The following is a 10585-nucleotide window of genomic DNA, read 5'->3' as shown; positions in this document are numbered from 1 at the left end:
CTAACATATCCATCCAGTCAGCCTAACACTGGCTCCTACATGTCACACACTCCATTGAAATGGCACAGGTGTCCAGTCAAGTGTTGGACATTTTTCCTTGTACCAGCCTCTCAGAAGAACAAAGAAAATGATATTCTTAAAGTGTTGCAAAACAAACACTGAATGTGGTATTCAGGTGCAGTGATAGAGTTGTCAGGTAAGTCTGACACAGTAAAGAATATGAGGCGTTATGAAGCAAATAAGATAACACAAAAACATACACACGAGTCAGAAAACACCTAACAAGGCTCAGGAGTGGATCTTACAGACTTTGGTTGAGGGACACAATGACTCAGGGTGAATGCTTTTGCCGTCTGATCTAAAAAAAACAAAAAACCCAAAGACTGAAACAGGCTTTTCTACAATGGATTAATTCAGTTTATTTATATTGCACCAATTCACAACAAAAGTTATCTCATGACACTTTCCGATTAGAAATTAAGTTTTGCAATACAGAGAACCCAACATTCCCCCACAAGCAAGCACCAAGAAAGTATTCCCATAAGAAAGCTGCAGGACATGGCAGTACAAAGAGGCTCCTCCACATGCAGATGTTCCAGATGATGAGAAGCTGTGGACTGGGACCAACACTGGAGCAGTCAGCAGATCATCCTGTCAGCCTGTCAGGTTGACCAACAAGCTGCTGTTAGCTGGATGTCATAGGGCCTATTTATAGTGTAGCTTGAAAAGGACTAAGGAGTATACAAATGTTTTGAACATTATTATGACTAGGAAGAACTAAGATGAAGGAAGGAAGGAAACAAGAGAGGAAACAGAACAAGGAACACATCTGGAATATCCAGGAGCACATTATGAAAAGCGCATTATCAACTTTTAAAGGAAATGTGTGGTCAAATGTTGCTCATGGTGTCTTTACTATGTCTAATCCTTCATCTCTACTTCTGTTTGTCTGCATGTTTGGGTGAGATTATGAAACTCCAGAAGTTTGTCTTGCTTGACTGACACACGTGAAGTCATCAGACCTTGAAGACTTGATGTTTTGCATAAGACTCATTCATTGTTGATCAGCCAGTAACCAGAGTGTGGAGATAGTAACAGAGGTGAATTACTGTCTGTGTGATACATGCACATCTACATGCCACACCTCTTTTCTTCTGGAATCCAACCGTGAGGTCCATTTACCCCACTATCCAAACCTGTTAAAGGGCTTAAGGAATGCTGTGAAGACTTTTTTTGTTTGTTTGTTTGTTTATTGCCAGGATACCACAAGTACTTTATTTCAGGTGTTTCAACTATTAAACCTTTTGACATGAAACTACATTATCAGGCCATCCTGAGACAAACTATTTCATCCTCACAGTGTCTCTTCTGAAATAACTTCATACTAGAGGAACATCTACTCCAACCTTGATGGCGGTATGACACAAAGCGGGAGATTAAGGAAATGAATCACACTCACTTGATTGTTAAACCACAGTGTGTGTGTGTGTGTGTGTGTGTTTTTACGCTGTGTAAACACTTGCACGTGGTAGCTTGCAGTGAGAAATTTATGGCTGCTGGAGTACACTGATACACTGCAATGGAAAAGGACATGGACAGTGGTGTCCTCCAAGATCAAGGTGCACTAAAAACGACATGCAGCTGGTAGCTGACTCAAAGCAAACAAACAAGACAGAACAGCCCAATCAGACTTCCTCAAGATCATAAAATGAAAAAAAGCAAAACATTTTTCATCTAGTGCTGACTTCTTCAAATCCAACATGACTTTGCATTAGGTATGACTGATGGCTGATTCTTCATTCTCATCTGGTCTACAGAGGCCTGTCTCATGAGGCACAAGGTGGGCAGCCTGATATGGAGACTGAAGCCCATTGGGATATCAGTAAACAATCTCAAGCCCCTCACATGGGTTAAACAATAAATAGATATGTAATTTAAACCCAAAGGTCATAATTTGTTTCAGCTATATGACACATCAATGATTGTAGTCATGGTGACCAAAATCACTGTTGAGTGTTTTTAAAACAAGACATTTTAATAAATGTAATTTATTCCAAAGTTTGTGATTCAAAAAAAAGAAAGTCAAGCAAAGTAAAAAATGCAGTTTTAGTAGTTTATTGCTTTTAGTAGTATACATGCAAACTGGTGTCTCCAGACTTTTGGACATCATTAGTTGGTTTAAAACGTGTGCTTAGTTATGTCATCAATACTGCTAAGTACTAGTACTACTATGACTAAGATAAAGCATAATGATTAATCTGGGGCCACTTGCTTATCAAATGTAATAAGCAGCCAAAACACAAGAAGTCAGAGTACTTCATTTCTGGGGTCAGTGATCACATTGCAAATGTGTACATTTCTCTCAAAGGGAAAACAGACACTGCTGTGTGTGTGTGTGTGTGTGTGTGTGTGTGTGTGTGTGTGTGCATGCATGTGTGTTTGTCTAAGACTCAAGAACCAACTAACACACACATGCCCATTGATTATGTTCACCACAGGCCCTGGACACAGATTCATCTTCTCCCTACCTATGTACCCACTCCTGTGCAGTACACACTATAAGTAGGAGTATACACTGACTCCCTGCAGGAGAGGAGGGAGTGGAATCTCTTCACTGGAATCTCTTTCCCCTCCATAAGAGACATTTACATCACACGGTGCATCTGCAACCCCAGACTCTGCAACAGTTTCTTTCCCCAAGCCATCAGACTCCTCAACTCCCAGGAACACGACTGACACAAATACACACATACATTCTGCACACTCACACACACACAGTAAAAAATCTTAACGCACAAAATACTGTATGTACTCCTTTATGTAGTACCATGTAGCATCCTGGAGGAACGTTGTTTCATTGCTCTGTGTACTACACATGCTACACATGCACTGGAAAAGTTTGTGTCGCTCTTGTCCTTAGTGTGTTACTGGACGTTCACAAAGGCGACCCTTCTCTGTCGCAGACGCTGACAGGAAGCATTAGATACAGTCTTAAAACCATGTATACATTGGGAAATGTTAACTGTAATCCACAACTTAACATTGTTTCAGAAAGTTTGATGGAGGCACGTTCAGTTGAAAGACAATCTGTTTGTTGTACTAAAACCGCAGCTTCGCTTTCCTTTTCAGCTTTGAGTTTCTCCCACAAAATTGACATTTAACATATAGCACACATTTAACACATTACATTGCATGATTTAATATTTTCATTGACAAAATCTCGTAAAGATACTACACGTTCAAAATCATACTTAGCCCAATATTTTAAAAGCAAAGATATTTTACACATTAAAAAAGAAGCAAATCATAAGGCTAAATGCCAACGTGGGCTCGTGCCTGTGCAGTAATCTGTCAGTGCACATAACATGACCTGGGCTTGGAAATGTTTCTCAAGGAACAGACACAAAACAAATCTCTGCTGACAGTAAAACTATGGTCTGAGTTGATCAAAATGCTGCCTGGGCATGACTCAGCATTTTTGATGCATGGGTTTAATGGTTGTTCAGGAGCTGGTCTCCTGATGGTGGGTGAATGTGAGTGATGAACCAGGTTACTTTAAAGAAGCAGTCTTCTTATCAGTATTTCTCAGTCATTTGTGGTTTTCAGTGATGTCTTTATAACTACTGAATGGATTGTCATGTGCCATGTGGTTCAATAATCCATGTTCCCCTCAAGATGAAGAGTAATAACTTTGGTGATCATCTAACTTTTTATCCAGCGCCATCATCAGGTTAAAATTTCAGTTTTCCCAATACTTTGGTTCATGACCATCGGCCTGCAAATCTAATGAAAAAAAAATCAAGAAAAAGTCATTTTACCTGCCCAACATTGGTACATTAGCAATGCTGTCATTAGCATGTTGGCATGGAACTTCACAGCAAAGCAGCTTTCTCCTAAACAACTGTAGAAGTTTGTTATTGAAGATGTTTACACCCTTTTTAAAGACAAAATCTTCACTGTAGCCACAATTTTAAAAGTTCATGACCAGAAAACAACCAAATTTTTATGGGAATAATAGTCACATTTGTGTTAATGTAGGATAACGACGATAGCATCAGACTGCTGTCCTGTCCTGTGGTGAAACTCACTGAAACCTTCTCCTCACACTTCTGTCAGTTCATAACTCTGACCTGACCTGGACAAAACTCTGCTCTGAAGTCCATTGAGTTGACCCCAGATGGCATATCATGTGACTGGCATATGTGGAAAACCACCATTTACATTTGAATTTATATGAAGTGGTCAAAAATGTGACCTTAAAGGAGAATTCCGGTGTTTTTAAAGCTGGGTCCCATACTTGGATATTCTGGTGTGTGAATGACTTATACTTAGCAAAATTTTTGGAATTAGCTGAGGTGTTAGTTACTTATTTATTTAGTCTTAGTGACTATAGCTGTAGACTTTGAAAAAGTGATGGCTAAGCAGGGCCCTGCATATGCATCCAAATTTCACTCCATCTACTGCAAGACTCTTCTCATTCTCTTCTCATTAGATACATCAACAAAAAGCATGCTTTTTAGAAGCCACGTCCTACTATCCTGCTTCAGTGTCGGACACGATGGGAAAAACAACCTTCTGTCTCACTCCTCGTCTTGCCTCCACTCCACAGCCTTTAGTCCTGAATCATTTTATTCTTCCTCTTTTTGAAAGCCTTCCTGACACTGATGGTACTTCAACACACATAGACGCACACTCTCACAAATGGCCTATACACTAATGGTAAATGGTTTACCTTCAGTCCCAATATGTCAGAACTGCTGCATCGTTTTCACAGCTTAATATTGGCAGGTATGTAGTTGCTGACAATTAAAGCCAGAAATGTCAACTTCAGGGGATCACCAAAGTCAGTAATACACCACATCATGTGGAAGACATGAATATGTGGACCAAATAGTTGTCCAAGCATTTCACTTTCAACTGAAAATATCAGCCTGCTGTAAAGTGATACTCCACACACACACAACCAACATAATTTCTCTTGACACAAACTGTGAGAGTGTTTGCTCAGAGATGAGTAACATTATCTACAGATGATCTTTGAACAGTAGGATACACTTGTGAAATTCCTCCATTTATTTATGTCTCAATAACACATCTCATGTTCTTTCTTTGTTAGAAAGGGTGAAAAACACATTTTGTGTGTCAGATGTATGTACAAGGCTGTTTCATAACAAGAAAGTAGTAAAAGCTGTGTAGTAACAGCTAAAAGAAGCAGCCTTCCTGTTGTAAGGACATTGTGTGCGTAGTTCTTAATTTCGAACAGTGACGGGGTTCCCACTACACAGCCATGCACTTGGAGAAAGTATTAAATTGTCCAAAAAAACAGAATGTAAAGTACAGAAGTATTATTATCTGTGTTTATTTATTGCATAACTGGGTACTAATGGTGGAAGTGCTCATTAAGCAGTTTGACTCCAGTTGTACATATATTACTGTTTTAACATAGCTGGTGCTGTATTTCACTGACAGTTGGGCAGTTGAACCTTTTCAATGCATTCATTTTAATAGAGTAACAGGCCTCTAGAGTACCTAGAATGTCGAACATACAACCTTGACCTCTGAAATGAAGAGAATTAGAAGTATGTAACAAAAAAGATGTACCTCCATACCAGTCCCCCACAATCACTTTCCACTAACTAATCTATATACTACAACAACATAAAAGAATTCCTGAAAGTCAGTTACAGGCTTTTGGTTTTGGTGTGCTATCATAAGATTTTCCGTTTCTAAGGGTGTCACTTGCTAGTGTTTGTGTGTTTGTATGTGTGTACATGTTTTATGATCTCATAGGACAAAAACCTGTTTGCACAGCTCCGCGTGGGGACTCACCTACCTTATGGGGACTAAAGGCATGTCCCTGTGGGGAAATGATTAACTTGGTTAAAGACTTGATTTAAGGTTAGGTTGAGTTTGAGGTTTAGGTTAAAGTTAGGGTAAAAGTTTGGGTTAGGGTTAGGCAAGTTATGGTTTTGGTTTGAGTAAGTCTGCAGGAATTGAATATAAGTCTATGTAATATTCCCACTGGGCACGAAAACCTACTATGTGTGTGTGTGTGTGTGTGTGTGTGTGTGTGTGTGTGGGAGATTAGCTGTGGGATGGCTGTATCATTGTGGTCAGATAAGCTGTAGCTCACAGATTCCAAGTTTACAAGATGCAGCTAAATTTTTTGTTGTATTTGCTGATTAAAAGCTGAGGTAGAAGCTCATAGGCTTGTTAAGTTATTTTAGAAACATTTTTTGTTTTTATGTACACATTTGCAATGTTTTTAGGGTTAGATTTCTAGAAAATCTCTTAACATCCAAACAGCAAAAGCAACAGTAAATCAAATGCTCTAACAAAAATAAAAAATCAATGTCTGTGGATGTTACAGGCCTGTAATAAACCCATCCAATCAGTTCAGTGTGAATTAAAGCTGTCTTTAAACCACATCCTGTGAGGACTTTTAATGTAAGGAACTACAGGGCTTAGTCATATCTGGCCTTGTGGCTGACACAGTGTGGTTATAGAACCTTAATACTGACTGCACACCAATATGTTCATCAACATGATCAACACCTTTGAACTCTTCATATAAAATTAACTCAGCACTTTTCTGCAACTTGGCTCAGAACAAGGGAACAGGGGGTATGGGCTGTATGTTACTGCTTTTCAGTTCTCATCCAGTATGTGTTAACATGACTATTTTTATATACAAACAATCCAAGACTGAGCCGTATAGACTGACAGGGAAGTCACTGGACAGCTGTGGTGATGTCCTGTTGCATCATCAGCGCTGCATGGAGCCATGTTGGGAAGTTTGGAGTCAAAGAGAGCTGACATTGACTTAAAGGGTGGTCACTGAAATTCACTTGTTTCATTTACATTTTATTAGGGAACTGCTAAAATACATAGAAATAAACAAAAATTCAGCACACCTCTGTTTTAAATCAGCTTCACTGTCTGATGCATCAGAGAAAATATTTGTACTCATGTGGTTACATGCATATGTGTTGTCACAAAAAGTCACAAAAAGATCTTGAGAGTGTTTACAATCAGTCCAGCATACAACACTCTCTGTCTGTATAGAAAGTCGATACTAACAAAGAGAAAAACAGTAGAAACCTCAGGCAGAGCCACAAAGGGGGGTCCCTTTCCTAGAACAGATAGACAGAAAACAGGTAATGTTTACAGAATAGACCATCCATCCATTTTCTATACCGCTTATCCCTCAGGGTCTCAGGGGGTCTGGAGCCTATCCCAGCTGACTACGGGCAAGAGGCGGGCTACACCCTGGACTGGTCGCCAGTCAATCGCAGGGCTGACACAGAATAGTCCAGCAAAGTAAAATTCTGTAGTATGGACAATCAGGATACCACAATTCATCGATTACATTACATACCTACAGTCATCAAGTCACATGGTTGGTCTGCTTTGCTCTTATACCTCAAAGGAGCTGTATGAGAACTGTCAGACCAAGACCATCCTTTCATGATTTTGAATGATTGCAGTTCAGTTGTTGAGTCTACATTTCCACACATCTGCCCAAACAACACCAAAACAAGCACACACACCGGAGTTCAAGCTGAACGAAACAATGAAGGTGTAAAAGCACCTTAAGACTTGGTTTGAAGCAGTAACTATGGTTAGTCACTTAACGCCAAATTAACTCACATTAAAAGAATCCCAGTTTTGATTTTTGAGTTTGGACTATCATTTACTCAAATATTAACTGATGTGTCCATTAAAATGTGAACATGGCCTCAGACTATCATCTGCAAGACACCAGTGGTAAACTATGAATCTAAAGCTATGGCGCCATCTAGTGGCAGCTTCAAGAGATGCATGCTCTCAGTTGGCTATGTTCACATCCTGCTGCTCCTGGCCAGTTTCAAAACATTTATTAAGAATTTTCTCACATATTTTATTTGTCTTCAGATCTTTCTTGATCAACATGAACCACAACTCTGAATGGATGTGAACAAAAAATACCTTCCCTGCAATGTACTAAGAAAGGGGGAACAAAGTGGAAGACAAATAAATAAATAAAAAATCAAATGTGCATTGGCAGCCACTTGAAAAGTTCTCATTTACAGAAAAGCCAGGGGAGGAGTGGCCTGGGGAAAGGGGAAGAAATTTCTACTCACTCTCACTTCTGTCTGTTTGTCCAAGCCTACAAATACGTGGGAATACAATTAGATAACAAACTGGACTGGTGAGCTAACACTGATGCACTCTATAAGAAAGGACAGAGCCAGCTCTATTTCTGCTTCAGGCAGGACCTCAGCCTTCTCTGGCTTCCTGCCGGAAGCTGCTGCAGATGATGTACCAGACTGTCATAGCCAGCATCCTTTCTATGCTGTGATGTACTGGTGTCATGCAAAATGTCCATTATTCTCAGCTCTTCAGTTCCTCCATAAGGAAGGCTGGAACTGGATTGCGTCACTGGAGAGTTCTCATTTTACACTTGGGTCACATTACACTCTCTTTGCATGCTTTCTTCTTCACACTTTCTTCATATGTTTTAGAATTGTTTTACATTTCACTGTGTCCCACAAAGAGTTCTAATAGAACGTGATTTTGTTCATTATCAAGGCAAACACAAACTGGTTTTTGTTAGGCACAAACACCAGTTAAAAAGATGTTAAAGCTTTCTTCAAAGTGCTGCTTTTTGCTGAAGACAAACAGGACATCAGCTTCTCTGCATGCTGCATTTTGTTGCAGTTTGAACAGATTGAATGCCACTGCTGAGCTTCTCCAACCTGCTGCGACTCGCCCTTTTGGACTTGTCTTTGCTTTGCTTTTAGTGTCACCTGTCAGTTATCAAGCATGCAGGTCAGACTTGATCAACAAGAACCACAACTCTGAATGGATGTGAGCGAAAAACACCTTCCTTGCAATTTACTAAGAAAGGGGGAACGAAGCAGAAGACAAAAAATAAATAAAAAATCAAATGTGCATTGGCAGCCACTTGAGAAAAACAAAAATCAAAATCCCTGAAAAAGTGCTGAGATCAGCAGTCAGACGGGCCCAGGCTTTCACTTATTGCCAACACAAACAACTATACCAAACTGAACTTTGCACCTTTAGCTGCAGGTGCAACATATCCAGTCTACAGACAACAGAACAGGCACAATCCAGCAGATTAGCAGTTAAGTCTGAAAAACAAATATGTTTGCAGCCATGCATTTTTCCCCACATACAACACAAATACAAACAGAAGTCATAAACAAGAAAGCCAAAGCAAAGATTTTACAAAGTAATTTGATGCAGTTTGTGCTCACCAGTAGTACGATCTGCCACAGGATTGTACTTGTAAACAGGCAGAAAGGGAAAGCATTTACAGATAAGGCTGAGGAGGAGTGGCCTGGGAAATGGGCAGGAATTCCTCGTCAGTCTCACTTCTGTCTTCTTCTCAAAACAGGAAGCAGCTCTCTGAGGGAAAAGGGAATGGAAAGTTGTGTTATGTTATGTTATGTTATGTTATGTTATGTTATGTTATGTTATGTTATGTTATGTTATGTTATGTTATGTTATTTGGTGCACACACAGTATTCATGTTTAGTATTTGCTTTGGGTTGTGTAGATCAATGCATTCATGTTCAATAGAACACTGACAACTTAATTCTATTGAAGGAAATTCCATCGTGTTTGGATGACCTCGCTGAATTATTCTTTGCTTAAGTTGATTGCAGGGAGAGAGAGATCAACAACAGGGTGAATGGCTTTTAATAAAAGGTGGAGCAGGAACACACTGTGCTGTCAGTTCATCAGCTTGTGTGTGTGTACACCCATCAGCCGCAAAATTAAAACCATCCGGGATGCACAGGATCCTTTGGTTCCCACCTGGTCGGAAGGTGGATTCAGCTTATTCAGCAGTTCATTCCACAGATTCTCAATGAAGTTGGGATGTGGGGAGTCGTTGCTGTGGTCCTTGTGACATTCCTGAACTGTTTTCAGAATTTGACAGGGTAGCCTAAACTGCCCAGTTGGGGGGAGGCTGCTGTCTGTCAGTGGTTTTAGGGTTGTGGCCGATTGTTGTATGCGTTGATCTGCTCTGAGCTGATCTCACGGTCCATGTCCATGTCCAGCTGAACCTGCACACTGGTTCTCTTACCATTATTGGAGTGACAAAAAACTATACTGGCTTTTATTGTGTCAAGTTGCTGCTGGCTGACAAACCCCATGTGCTGAGACAATATTCAGTGATTGACATTGACATTGCTGTCTCCTCCATTCTTTAATGTCTTACTCAGAGGAAACTTTACAAACAATTCAAGATGGTTGTGCAGGTGGCGGTGGGGTAGAAAACACAGTGCCAAGACAGAATATTCATAAATACTTTCATTATTATTATCATTATGAGCTGAAAACCAGTAAAATTATTGCTGAGAGGTGAACTTGTATGGAGCACTTAGAATCCTAACATTTAGAAACTTTACTACGCCTAACATGAAATATTGTTCAAGTCCAATTAGAAACACAACTTCAGACAATAAGGAAGTAATAAGTGAGTTCTTACAAGTAGTTAGAAAATAATAGCACACGTTACCTCAAGTAGAATTCTTGCTGTTTGTCTTCTCAAGTTATAAAAGCAGAAGCCCTCTGG

General features: G+C 39.8%; 1 long non-coding RNA gene across 1 annotated transcript; it reads right to left on the bottom strand.

The window, feature by feature from the left end:
* Window positions 1–399: 399 nt before the first annotated feature.
* LOC124065695 lies at window positions 400–9410 on the bottom strand. The gene is made up of 2 exons (XR_006844480.1): window positions 9261–9410; window positions 400–659 (listed from the first exon to the last, which is right to left on the bottom strand). It is a non-coding gene; the product is annotated as an uncharacterized LOC124065695 (long non-coding RNA).
* Between the last annotated feature and the right edge of the window lie 1175 nt (window positions 9411–10585).

This window comes from Scatophagus argus, chromosome 2, assembly GCF_020382885.2.
Source record: "Scatophagus argus isolate fScaArg1 chromosome 2, fScaArg1.pri, whole genome shotgun sequence".
NCBI lineage: Eukaryota > Metazoa > Chordata > Actinopteri > Scatophagidae > Scatophagus > Scatophagus argus.
This window is presented reverse-complemented; position numbering and strand designations above follow the sequence as displayed.